Source organism: Misgurnus anguillicaudatus, chromosome 6 (assembly GCF_027580225.2).
Source record: "Misgurnus anguillicaudatus chromosome 6, ASM2758022v2, whole genome shotgun sequence".
NCBI classification, from domain to species: domain Eukaryota; kingdom Metazoa; phylum Chordata; class Actinopteri; order Cypriniformes; family Cobitidae; genus Misgurnus; species Misgurnus anguillicaudatus.
This window is the reverse complement of record NC_073342.2, coordinates 31,721,375-31,735,211: the sequence shown is the minus strand read 5'-3', so window position 1 is coordinate 31,735,211 and position 13,837 is coordinate 31,721,375. Positions and strand designations below refer to the sequence as shown.

At 37.7% G+C, this 13,837-nt stretch overlaps 2 long non-coding RNA genes across 2 annotated transcripts in view; one reads left to right on the top strand and one right to left on the bottom strand.

The window, feature by feature from the left end:
- Positions 1-1,745: 1,745 nt before the first annotated feature.
- Positions 1,746-3,454, bottom strand: LOC129433595 (uncharacterized). The gene is made up of 2 exons (XR_008640427.2): positions 3,322-3,454; positions 1,746-2,413 (listed from the first exon to the last, which is right to left on the bottom strand). It is a non-coding gene; the product is annotated as an uncharacterized lncRNA (long non-coding RNA).
- The window catches only part of LOC129433594 (uncharacterized), a 98,421-nt gene continuing 87,955 nt past the window's right edge, over positions 3,372-13,837 (top strand). The window contains exons 1-2 of the long non-coding RNA XR_008640424.2: positions 3,372-3,495; positions 6,710-6,805. This is a non-coding gene — a long non-coding RNA (uncharacterized lncRNA). The remainder of the gene's footprint in view (positions 3,496-6,709; positions 6,806-13,837) is intronic.

Genomic DNA, 13,837 nt, shown 5'->3' with positions numbered 1-13,837 from the left:
GTCACAATCATCAAACGTCACAACCTCTATCCAAAATGAAAACTTTATTTGTAAATAATTTTACACATTTTTAATTTGTCCAATTAGTAGAAGGCATTGCATAAACAAATGCAATTTAATTTGTCAATACCATCAGTTTTTCTGTCGGATAGTTGTGAAAATTGAATAGCTGGAGCTAAAACAATCCATTTGATTTGTCAGTACTTCTAATAAGCACAATAAGTATTTGATGTAGCTGAATCATACTGAGTTCTGTGGCCTGGGCTCAGTACCCAATAAGATTGAGTGAATTGTTTATTTTAGATTTTATTTTATGGCCCAGGAACTGGGTGGTTTTAAGGTTCATTTGAGCACAAAACTAGCATAATAAGATGTCAACTATTTTGGTTGATCTTATCAATGCCTCAAATCTAAACGCAGCGAGCAATCCATCCAATCATATGTGTGATTGTAGACGGAGTTATCAGCCAATAGGGCTGCCAAAAGGTTGAGCAAATTGTCCACTGTCTCTATGCGCCAAAGATTAAGGTTTTAGACAGTAAAAAGGACATTGTGAAGCATAGAAAGATAAAGATTTAAGAGCCAAATACATTTTGTTACTTGCTGAGTGCATGAAGAAGTGAAAATGGAGGGGATAAGCCACAAATTACGGTAACACAGTGATCCATAGACATGGAATCAAGTCAGAAAGTTTCTGTTCGTATCTACAAAGGTGTCACAAAGTTTTTATTAATATTACATTTTTGAAGTCTTACATGGGTAACTTCTTTAAAATCTTAACAGGGTTGATATACTGTACTGACACAATTCTACGTAGCTTGCATTTACATGCCCCTTTGTTCTTGGCAGGGAAACCCTTAATAATATAACGTTTCCCTCTGCGTGAGGCAAGGGGCAGTTCAGTGCCAACTAAGACCTTGTTGAAGTTGAAACTGAGCCCAGTCACAGATCTGTTGTGCAACTCGCTGCACAGAATTTGACTGGCCTCGTATACGTCCACTAGTGTGTATTTACTGAGTGATCTACATGCTTTTGAACTTCCTGCTGAGCAGTTGGGGGAGCGCCGTGTAGCACGAGTTGCTACGTGTGGTCAGTTCAGTTTGGATATCCAGTCGCAGTTGCGCCGTGAATTCCCAGACTTCTTAGCCTCCTGCGGTCGGGCCATCACCTAAAGGTGTTCGATATTCTTTGCGGTCACGGCTGGGCTACGAGCCCTGTGGTTCTGCTCTGCTCCCAGGGTTATAGTGACTGCATTTAGATTTGCGGCTATCTGCACTAGCTTTTCTTGGACCCTTGCTGCTGTACACACTGGCATGGTAAAGCTCTTTTTGATAAGAATGTATCTGATGCCTGCCAGGATAACAAGATATTCCTTCAGAAACCACTGCAGATAGATTTAGGTGTTTGAATCCACTGTGGAGAGAATGAGCTAGGTCGGACACCGCTGCTGTGGGACTTTCTGTTATCAAATGTTAAATCAAGTACAAGGTTATTTTGGCATGATTACCAACTCAAATAGCACTGACATGCATGTGACAGATATTTTAACTCTTTAACTCTTTCTTTCACTCTTTGTTTAGGGTTATAAAATGATAATTAATAACAGGAAGCAAAATACTGTAAATATTACTATGATAACTTGTTTTCTTTATGGTAAGAGGAAATTGTGTTGGTCATGAAAATATACTGTCACTAAGTAAAATTCATCTTGTTGGTCTTAAAAATAGACATGAAGTTAATCAAAATTAAATTATTTTTCTGTTTATTTTGGGGTTAATTGGTACCTAATACATATTGTAAACATAGTATTGTGATAATTCTGTATTCAGAAGACTCAACTTCTGCTGGTTTCCCAAAGCACATCCACCTGTCTGCCTCAGTCATTCGAGGATATGCAGCAGCAAGACGTAATAAGGGAACGGCATTAAGACGGAAACCGCATGAGAAGGTGTCCTTCCTTGGCCACCATTATGGAATTCCTCAAGTGGAGTGTGGCAGCCCGCATAGGGAAAGACAGTTGCTGTGGTGGCCGGAAGGTTGCCATGGTGGCAGGAATCAGACCGATGGCTGCATTACGGCCTCTAGGTAAACAGAAAGAGTGACTCATGGCTAGACGCACAGATCCCTTCTCCTGTATGGATATCTCCTCAATGGGCACATGCCTTCTGCACCTTTTCCCAATAGTTGCCGATCGTACCCCTACACCACGCCAGACCACGAGCGCTGCTCCACGTACATGCACATGCTAAAAAAGGAAGCGTTAAGTTCTTTCTCATCTGCCCAAGCAGACATTAGGCATTAGCCGAATGGAATAAATAGCCTGCCGCAGTCTTGGTTCCTCATTTTCGGGATAGCGGCAGGTTTTCATTTTGACCAGCTGTCTTTGGCCCAGGCTTGGATGTCTAGAAACCATCTATGGAAACACATCTTGGAAATTTGAAAAATTCCCTAATGCTTAAAAATATGATCAAGATTAATTATCAGAAGGAAATTAGAAAAGTGTGAGGTGGTTTTGAGCTAGGTGATGTCTATGTTTCTTAAATAGTGCCAAGATTTGTCAAGATGCAATTGAGATTGATTTATAGTATTACTCTTAGAAAAAAAAATGAGAAAATGTTGTCACTCAAATACTCTCATTTGTCAAAACTGCGTTTTGCTTTTACATGATCATGTCGAGAAAGAGAACCTCCCCTGTACACACTTCAATTATTGTAATTTTTAATACATGTTGTAAATTCGATACAATACAGTTTTTCTGTGTCATAATAATAATTTATTACTATTGTTTTACCTCATGTTCTTATTTATTTATTTACTTCTTGTTTATCTTTGTTTATTGTTTGTTTAAATGTTACATTCTAATGCTTTGGCACTGCAAAGTGTACTTTGTCATTACAATAAAACTATATGAAATTGAAACAGAGAGAGAGAGAGAGAGAGAGAGAGAGAGAGAGAGAGAGAGAGAGAGAGAGAGAGAGAGAGAGAGAGAGATGCTATCCACATTTTATATATTTTTTATTTCTCGTATTAATTGTTATGATACTGTGATCTTCATCATGTCTCCTGAGCAATGTAATTTTCTTTATGGTAAAAGATTATTGGTACAGGATATGCAAAATAAATCAGTGAAATACTGTATGCTGTAAAAGCACTACAAAAAATAAACTGTTATGAAATAAGCAACAAATAAATTATATATATTTTCTTGCTACGAAATAACAAAAAGTATATTTCTATTATTATTATTATTATTATTATTACTATTATTATTATTATTATTATTATTTTGCAATGAATTCACAGAAGTTAAAAAAACCGTACAGATTTTGTGGGTGTTGTCACTTGCGTCGTCTTCGCCTCAGGTACATACAGGCTGTAGCGCGTGCGTTACTTTTCTCACCTACTACTAGTCATCATTCACCGGAACTCTCGAATCATCCGCCAGCTGGCAGCTGCACGATGCCGGGAAAATCGCGAATTACCTCCGCAGAAAATGTGCGTATCATTTCTTTGTTTTGTTTACTGTATGTGGCGCTTTGGTCTTTGGCACTGTTCACAATTTTAAGCGAAACCGAATTTTCATCAGCACGTGGCCATGCGGTTGCTAGGCATCCGCTATAGATGTTTTAATACGTTGCTATGCGGTTGCTGAGGCGTTATGAGTGGTTTGCTCGTAGTTGTGCGGTTGCTGGGGCCTTATGAGTGGTTGTTTTGCGAATTCGAGAGTTCGAGTGGTCGATATGGTGTTGCTATGCTGTTACTAAGACGTATGGCGAACATAAAGTGGCCTTTGGTTTCTATGGTGTTTTACAGTAGGTGATCGCTGTGTGGGTGCCATAGATAAAATCTCTAGTAATCTCTAGTAATAATGGTTACACGGCGAGTTTAAAAGTGTAAAGTTTTTTTCAACAACCTGATGTATAAACAGTAATAATAGTGATGCTTGATAAATATTGATTTCTCCAAATAATAAGTGAAAGTCTCAGGTTTGACAAAAATGAGCAGTGTTGATAAGTCTAAAAGCACTAGATGTCAGTGTTGAGTCTCAGTCTCACCTTTAAAAGCTCATTTACACCTCACTTTGCTTCTAAAATAAGTATATAACCGCTAGAAATAATAATTTACTAGAAACTGATTGACAGTCCTGGTTGGACTGTGAAATTAAAGGGATAGTACACCCAAAAATGAACATCATTTACTCACCTTCATGTTGATCTAAACCTGTATGAGTTTTTTGGGTAAACTATTCCTTTAAGGGCATACAAATGAACATGGTTTCCATGTAAAGCATCATCACTACGGTCTATCATCATGGCACTGCTAAGGTTTACTTTTGGTTTGTAGGTGAAATCCTACAGGGCTAAAGCTTATGGTTACCCGCCTGTATGGTTAAAGCAGATCATCTCACCCACCTCCATAGATGGATGTTATCTTTTGTGTTTATAGTGTCTCATTGGAGAACAGTCAAGGGGGCACATTTGGCTTGTAATGGATGAATAGATATGCAGTGTGTGTGTCTAAAAGATTGATCACAGTGTGGGAGATTCCTACAGAATGCCTGGAATCTAATCTTGTGCAGGACTGGAGAATATGATTGGCTTGACCTTCCACTGTCTGTCTCTCACACAAATACACACGGAACCCATAAACACACACATAGTTTTCAGGCATTTAATTGTCTTGGTATTGGTATCTGTATGACAGTGGTTTTAAACTTGTGGAACCCAAGACAACCATTGTTTGTTGGAATTAAATCAAATTTTGGTTTCATGAGTCACTTGGTATTGCGATACTTTAGCTGGTGTTTACGGTTTGCAATATGTGAAATCTTGGTTGTGGTCGAATTAACGCAGTCAAGACATGCCAAATGTAACTTATTGTTTATTTTGTGTGTCATGTCACTTTTCACAATATAAGATATTAAAATCGCAATGAAATTAAAAAGATAAACTGTCAGTTTTTGGAATATTGCGGTATTTTTCTTTTTTTTTTACAAATTATCTGTAAGCGTCATTATAAAAAAAATGATGTGCCCACATAATCTTTAATCAAAAACGCAATCTCCTCCCCTCGTTGAAACAATAGGCTTGTTCGACTTCATGCGGTGCCGCTAGAACTGACAGGCGCATGATGTTAAAGTGCTGCGAGAGCGAGACGAAATTACACTTCGTATGATTTCTCGAATCGTTCTCGTGGTACTTTGACATCATCTGGCTGTCGGCTCTTGCAGCGCCGCATGAAGTTGAACTAGCCTAGTCTTTTTTAACTTATGATCATATGGTATGAAACGTGGGCGGGGTCCGGGAAAAGGTCGGAATGATTAGCAGATAGCAACATGACTCAACTTCAAATGATCCAATTAGTTCTCGATGGACAAATTCCAGTTTTTTATTTCAGAAGCCGTTTCACTGGGATATATGTCACTTAGGGCTGGATGATAGAGCTAAAATGTTTATCATTGATTTAACGTGATATTATTCGATAGCAATAATTATTGATACGTTTTATTAGGGTTTTTTAAAAAATGACAAGTATAAAAAAAGTTTAAATTTAACCACTGCATGTTTTATTTACACACTTTATAAAGACAAACAATAAACAATTTTAGTTTAGCAGTACAAAAAATGTGTAATGTTACATAAAGATTAAATTGCTGTTAAATAAACTCTATAAATGCTTTCTCAGCAGCATTTTTGTCACCATAATGTTTGAATCCTGTTCTTTGTTTCTTGTTGTTTGTTCTAAACTTTGTTTGCAATTGTGGATCGGCTCCTTTTCTTCACCTAAATTTTTTAATTTATTGTAAATGTCGCCAAATCAGTATGGCCTGATAGAGTAATAATTTGAAAGAGAAATTATTTGTATTGCGTATGTGTCGAACACTGCCATCCGCTCGTAGCCGCAGTGAATATACTCTGACGGTGCATTCACACGGGAAGCGTGGCCAACAGCCAATCACAGTGGCCGCTGCTCCGTTCTTCCATAAATGTAATTGGCTGGCTCTGTCTAGGTAATTTGCATAAAGTGATCTGATTGGCTGACGCAAGCGTTGCCGCTTGAAAATTTGAGAAATGTTGAACTTCTGCCGCAAGCAATGGTACTGACGCGGCGCCGACGGATCCACAATTCAGTTCGGCAACGCATAACGTCACCTATTAAAAGTGAATGGGAAACGTTAACGCTGACGCCCCGTGTGAATGTGCCGTGAAAGCTCCGCTGATCAAACAGTTTTTCCCATCGTCAACAATAAAGGTGTATCAACGGTACACATCGATATGGTTTTATCGCCCAGCCCTAACGTCACCACGGGGAAAATAAGGCAATCGCTACTTCTGTTTCATGGTGACTTTAAGGAATTTGTCATCAGTTGTGGTCGGTTCCTCAGACACAACTTGGTACTGTATTTAGATGGATGAACTGCTTTTGTTGTCGTTATTGAAGCATGTCAGTTTCACATAAATCTTTATTTGGTTTCCTTGTGTGTTTTACAGGTGAAAGAAATTCATACATGCTTGGAATGACATAAGGAAGTTTTCTTTTTTTTGCGTAGGCTGCTTGTTTAAGGTTTCATTAGAAGTAGTTTTTCTTTAACATTTTATGTACGTCTATCTATTTTCTATTTGTCTTTTAACCCTCAAACCATCAGCCACTGCAGATAGATTTACCGCCTTGTCCACCCCCATCATCCATGTTTTTATCCTTTCCAAAGCCCATAACAACCAGATGAACACATCAATCAAAGCTGAAGTCATTCTCAGGCGACAGGTTCTCAACTCCTGCCTGTGTACGTTTGGATCTTCATAAGGTAAAAGTTTATTTGAAACAGCAACATAAACAATAACAGTACAATATAAAGTTGTAGAATAAAATCAAACTATTATAAAACTTTCTCGTTGTTTTTTTATGACAAATCGATTTGTTTTCCTTGCTTTTGCAAGTCACTTTGGATGAACCTCTCCTAAATACCTAAATATAAAATTTACACTACTTCGCATATCATTCTTAACACGCTACGTAACTGGTCATCTGGTGCGTCTAAACACTTTTGGTTAATGCCGAGTTCAGACTGCACGATTTTAGCCCTGATTTTGATTCGCTGACAGGTTTTGAGAAATCGGCGACAAATGCCCAAAATCACAAGCAAATCGATGCTCGTGCAGGCGAGTGACAATCACACAGTGTGAATTATAAAAGATGCGTTCTGAGAGAATCGCAGACGAGTAGCCGACAACCGTGAGATATTTGGCATGCTTAATATCTGGACCTGTCGGCGATTCAAAATCATGCCGTGTGAAATGTGTTTTGACTGAAAATGACATTGGCGATGACCTACAGCCAATGAGAGAGCAACATACAGGGCATAATTTCCTCCCTCTAATCTTTATTTCTTTTTTTTCTGCTGCAAATGACTGCACATACAATTTGTATGGCAAGCTTCTTGCGAGCTACCATTTTTAATAATAATTCCTGTTTCACGTGAGAACTCCGGTCTTGCACGCGTGACCTCGCGTTGTTTCCATCGCGTCACTTCTCACGTGCGTTTGGTTGTGAGACGTAGTTTGCGGACCGGGACAAAGTTATCAGCGATTCTTCTTACGGTAAAGTCATGCAGTATGAAAACTACTGTCGCCAATCCATCATGCAGTCTGAAACAACAGCGACTGAACGCTTCCCCAGATAATCACGCCATGTGAAAACATCGGTGACCCGACAAGTTTGAAAGTCATGCAGTCTGAACTCGGCATAACTCCTTTCCTGCCATTGACGAGTTATCTCGTCAACTAAGAGAAAACATTTCCCTGCCAATGACGCTTACCTGATTTTTTACGGTAACCTGTAATTTAGCTATTATCCACTATTTATCCACTATTTACCCTATTTATAAAAAAACTGAAGTAAAAATTGTAATAATTTTAAATTCTGTGTATGTTTTGATAATCGTTGTGAATCTGATCTCTAACAAAATTCCTTTAAAAAAAAAATTATTTCAGCTTTTCGCTCAAATTTTTTTTTTTAAGAAACCTACCCATATTTAAGAGGTTATAAAAAAGTAGTTTGAAAGCAGAGGTCTGTTCTTTCATTTGATATATTTGTATGTTTATATATTTAACATACAAAATTTTCCTGGAAGGCATTTTGTGAAACTTGCTTGCGTGCATCTTAAAAAAAAGGCTGGTGAGGAATAATTTAATTGTATTAATTTTTGGTTTGGTTCTGTTCTTCTTTCTTTAATGTTTGAGAATCCTTTCGATTACTGAGGTTTGTTACCCTTATAGTTGTGCGTAGTTCCTAAGGCGTAGCCTGGACTTTGTAGGCTACGCGCCAGTTTTCATATATACTTCTGCATCGTCGTCCGCGTCGATGTGCCATTACACATGCAGACCACTAGTAGGCAGTATCCACGCTTGTAACCCACAGTAGCAGTGCAACAGCCAAACAAGATAAGCAGTTTGGCCAGTAAACCCACAAACAAAGAAGCAGCAGTTTGTTATGTATGATTTGAGAACACCAGCAGTGATGGAGGTAAATAGTAGGGATGCTCCGATCAATGCCGATCTCCACTAATAATACGTGGCCGATCACTATTCTGAATCGGACAGCCGATCTTATTACGGCTATTTCATGTACTGCAGCTTTTGATCAGTAAGTCCTTATCGATCTAAAATCACTGTTAGTTTGAGTCGTTTATAACATGCATTTGAAAAAGCAACACTCGTCAAACATAATTATTAAACATATTCTTTATTATCATGAAAATACCTGAAAAGGTTTGAAGAACAGCAATATAAATATATCCTTCAGCCATTTCATGGAGCTGCGTGTCATCACATCTGCGTGTGTATTGTTCTTCGTCTAGAGCGCATTTTGAGTTTCTGCACGAGAGCGCCCCCTGGCTTTTGGATGTAGCGGCATTTCACCGTAATTCATTGAGAAACATAGCAAGCATTATCGGCCGATCCATCGGAGCATCCCTAGTAAATAGACAGCGACTTTTGTTGCGTTTTTAGTTAAATCACTACTCAACTTGGCCCATAGTTTCAGGACACCTGCGGTCGTAAACTGCTGGCTACCGTCTAAACAAGTGTTTTAAATAAGGATGTTGTTATGAGCTCCCCCTGACTCTATAAAGACGTCTCTGGGTGTAGCAGCAGCGCAGCGTCACGCAGGAAATGGTGATTACGTTTTGGTTTGTGGAGTAGGAATTATGTGAACAGTGACCTGTAATCTGTGGCTTTCCATGATATGATGTGTGTGTGTGTTTGTGGAGGGACGCAAAAGATGGAAACACTACCGCTTTTTCTTCTGCAGTGGTCCATGACACATTAGAGAGATTTCATATTTCCTGTGGCAGATTTCAGATGTTCTGAAATGGCAATGATAAGTCATATTTGCATACAGACCCCAGCGAGTATGCAGACAGATGGCGCAATGCCTGCGTTCAGCCCTTTTCCATTCCAGAAATGTGCTTTGAAACAGATTCATTCGTTTTGTTCTTGTCGAAAGCGAATTAAACCTGATTGGGATTCTTTATGGTACAGAACTACAAAGTACATGGGTGAATTTGGTATTAACGTGTTACATTACTAATCAAATATTAGTATTACACACCAATACTAAGTGAAAAGTACATTTTTAATTAATTATATTGTATTACTTAATGTGACCCTGGACCACAAAACCAGTTATATGGGGGGCAGTTTAATCATAAATAAGCTTTCCTTTAATGTATGGTTTGTTAGGATATTTGGCCGAGATAAAAAAAAGAAGGTTAAAAAACTTAAATATTGAGAAAATCGCCTTTAAAGTTGTCCAAATGAAGTCCTTAGCAACACATATTACTAATGATTAATACATTTTTGATATTTTTATTAGGCTGGGCAAAAAACATTCAAACATTGAACGTAAGATTAAAGTTAAAGAAAACAGTATGTAAGAAATTTATATTAAATTAACCATAAAATGGCCCTGATATAAAGAAATAATATGCCCTAGACATAAAGAAATAATTTTAATTTCATATACTTTTATCACTGACAACAGCGGTCCAGCCAGGATATTGTCATTTAACAAGTGGAGTTGCAGCCCTCAACTCAACTGATGTTTGTGTTTTCATGTTGTGTATTGGCCGCCAATTTTGTGATTGCAGTACCAGTTTTAGCCACAATCCTACATACTGTTCCTTTAATCTAATTAATAGTCTTCTCCACTAGATGTCACCCTCTTTTTTGTCTTGCGCGATGTTACCAAAGAGCGAGAGGCGAACCTGTCATTCATTCATTCATTCATTCATTCAGTTTATATTAAAATATATTCTAATATAATATAATATAACATATATAATAATATTATATTCTAATATATTTTAATATATAATCTATATTCGTCGAGTTGAATCGAGTATAAAAACAGAACCGAAAATCGTAATCGAAAATCGAACCGAGAATCGAAAGCGAATCAACTCGATAGCTTCTTAATCGAAAGCGAATCGATCTGGAACATCTGAATCGATACCCAGCCCTAATATTTATGGTAGGAAATTTACAAAACATCTTCATGGAACGTGATCTTTACTTGATATCCTAATGATTTTGGGATAAAAAAAGATAATTTTGACACACACCATGCATTTTTGGCTATTGCTACAAATTTACTCATACTACTTATGACTGGTTTTGTGGTCCAGGATAACAAATTGTGTTGTGAATTTTGGAAATATTCCAAGTTGTAAACTTAAGGAATTCAAGGAAATTATTTGTAAATTTTGGGTAATTTATACAAACTGTATAACATACAAACATTAGCTTCCCCGACCTCTGACTCATCTTCATCTATGTGTTAGCCTGACGTTGTCATACTCAATTCTAGTCAGAATTTGAGTCTGATACCGGTCCATTGAGCTAAAATTATGAGGCGTGTCTCAACCGAAAAATGCCTCTGCACTCAATTGGATAGACATACGACCAATCAGAGCTACGGAGTGTGTGATGTTGAAATGGCGTCTTTAGCAGCCTGACCGAACAGCTAGTAATTTCGCTACAATGATACTAAAATCATTGTAATTATACTAAGTCTGAGTTAGCGAAGGTACATCAACACCTACTATGTTTACAATATTTCATTTATATCACAACATTAAGTATTTACTAAGTCATACAGTAAGACTATCTCTTACCATTTGAACTTCATCCACGACGATAGCTACCCATTACGTTGGCTTGAAAAATATCGGAGCCTAGCATGTCCCTCCACTTATTCAGCAGTCACGATTCCAGGCTTCCGAAAAGAAGCTGGCAACGACCGCTAATTATATCCATCTCGTCGTGCACGCCGAGTTGCATCGCTGTGATACCCATTTCAGTTGCTTCTTTAACTTTGTCCTCCATAGGAAGGACGGCGAAAACATAAACAAATGCCTTCGCGTTTCTCTGTTCCTCTTTTTAAATTAATGCTCTGTCGATATCTTTTAGAACAGACTCAATGTCAGAATCCACACATCTGAATTCACCAGTGGCAGCCATTTCATTGTAAACAGATTGAACACACGCGCTCTTTGGTGACGTGGTTGATACGTTACTGTTGATCATCTGTCCATCATCGTATAAAGCCCGCCCTCACAATTTGATTCGTCGGCCGGTTTTGGTATTCGCATAGTAGCTCCTCAACGGTGAATCCCCAGACCGATCTTCCCCGTTTTCAAATCGTGGTGGGCAGGGCTAAGATCGGCTGGCACCCAGGCTATCTATGTGTTACAATTCCCATATATACCTTAAAAATTTTCCAGAATTTTGCTACTTTTTTGCATCAATGACACAGAGCTTTTCTGATGTTTCTGTTACTAGCAGCTAAAAGATCCCACATTTCTACTAGCAATCTGTTAGTTGTTGTTTGCAGGAGAAGTGTTTGACAGCCAGTAAAGTTCATCTCGACCCAATGACCCTGGATAGGCACCATATTCTTCTAAAGTAATGTCAAACGGTGCATACTGTGTTTGTTGCCAAGGCGAGCTGGACTCCTGGGTGATTCATGGCTTCAAACTGTACAAACTTCATTTGTTACTTCCTTTCTTTTATCTGAGAGATCAATGAATTTTAACTTTTTAATCAAACTCACATAACGCAAACACACACAATATATATATATATTTTTTTGATCCATCAGTCATTTTAAAAGTACTGTTTGATATGGCCTAATGTCTAACCTGTATAAGGGTTTTTTTTTAATTTATGGTGCTGCGCACCTGTGCATGATAGCTCTCTCTCTCTCTCTCTCTCTCACGCTCTCTCTCTTTCTCTCTCTTTGTTTGTTCTGTCATAGGGGATGCTGGGCTCTTGTATTTGTCTTGTGGACTGAAAACCTTGTTGTATTAAAGGATGCTTCACACCATGAACCAGACAGCTGGAGTCTAACTTGTGAGTTTAGCAATTGGCTGTTGCTATGATACTGTAAAACGGGAGAGGAGGACTTTTCAATGCTAATGTTTAAATACACCAAAGGGATTGAAAATGCCAGGCGGACGCCTACTGTAGGCGCTTGCCAGTTTTTTTCAGCTGATTGCTTTGGTTGCTATGATACTTCTGCTTTGTTTATCAGTCATTGAATGATGTGCCGGTTGGTTGTTGGGATTTTTGCCCCGCCCCTCCTTCACTGTGATTGGACAGCCGAGTGAGAAGTGACATTGACGAGCTGAGCGTTTCAACCTTCAAGTTTTTGAAAAGCGCGGCACTTCAATTGAAAACATACGTCGGCCTCCGATGTAAATGCATTGGTGTGCACACCCCCTACACTGTAAGCCCGGATAAGTTGAGTATACTTAAAAAAATGAAGCAAACTTGTTGCCCTAAAAACTTTAAGTAATGATTACTTAAACATATAAACTGTTCTAACAACAATTTTAAGTTGAATAGACTTCTTCCAATATTCCTGCACTCTTAACCCAGATTAGTTGACATTACTAGAAATTTGTGAGGAAACCCCTTGCATATAACTTTAGTTTTTATCACTTTATATTACTTTTGATGTTATAAATGGTATTATAACACAGAATTGATGACTGATTTTAAGTCAGTCATTGAATAAACGTGATTCTCCACAGAAACACACACAAAACTGTGTTTTTGACATGCATTGTCAGTACTGTGGAGAGAAATACAATAAAGTGTTCTGAACAGGGTTCATGTATGGAAACACTGATCACCTGAACGGTAACTTTACAAAATTATAATTTACAACAAAACAACATCAATAATATAAGAGCTTAAACCTATATGACATTTTATTAACACATATTTAAGTAGTGAAAGTTCTTATCAGTTTTTATTCTGTGAAAAAGCAGAAAATAATCAAAGTATTCAGGCGCAAAGGATTATGGGTATTCCTCACAAGATAAACTAATAATTTTAAGTTCATTCTACTTGAATGTTTTAGTTTAATGGATTTTGTAAGCTTAAAAGTTAAATCAACTAAACTTTTTTAAGCTTTGCCTTCAAAACAGAAAATATTAAGTGATGTTTATTTGATTGTTTAAGTAAAGACAATATCAGGGTTAACAGTGTAAGAAAAATATACGGATAAACTGAGACAAATTTATAGTACACATTTTATTAATGTTTTGTGGTGAATAATTTATCTGTGCAAAGACATCAACAATCAAAATCTGAAAATGTACTTTCTGAAAAAGAACATGGAAGTTAGCTTCACCAGAAGGTTGTAATACTTACACATTTGGTCCCTCAAGTTAATCATGACAAATCAGCATAACTTTAACGAATAGTCTAAATGCGTTGACTAGAAATAAAAAGTGCACCCCTTTTTTTTTATAAATGAACTACATTCACAT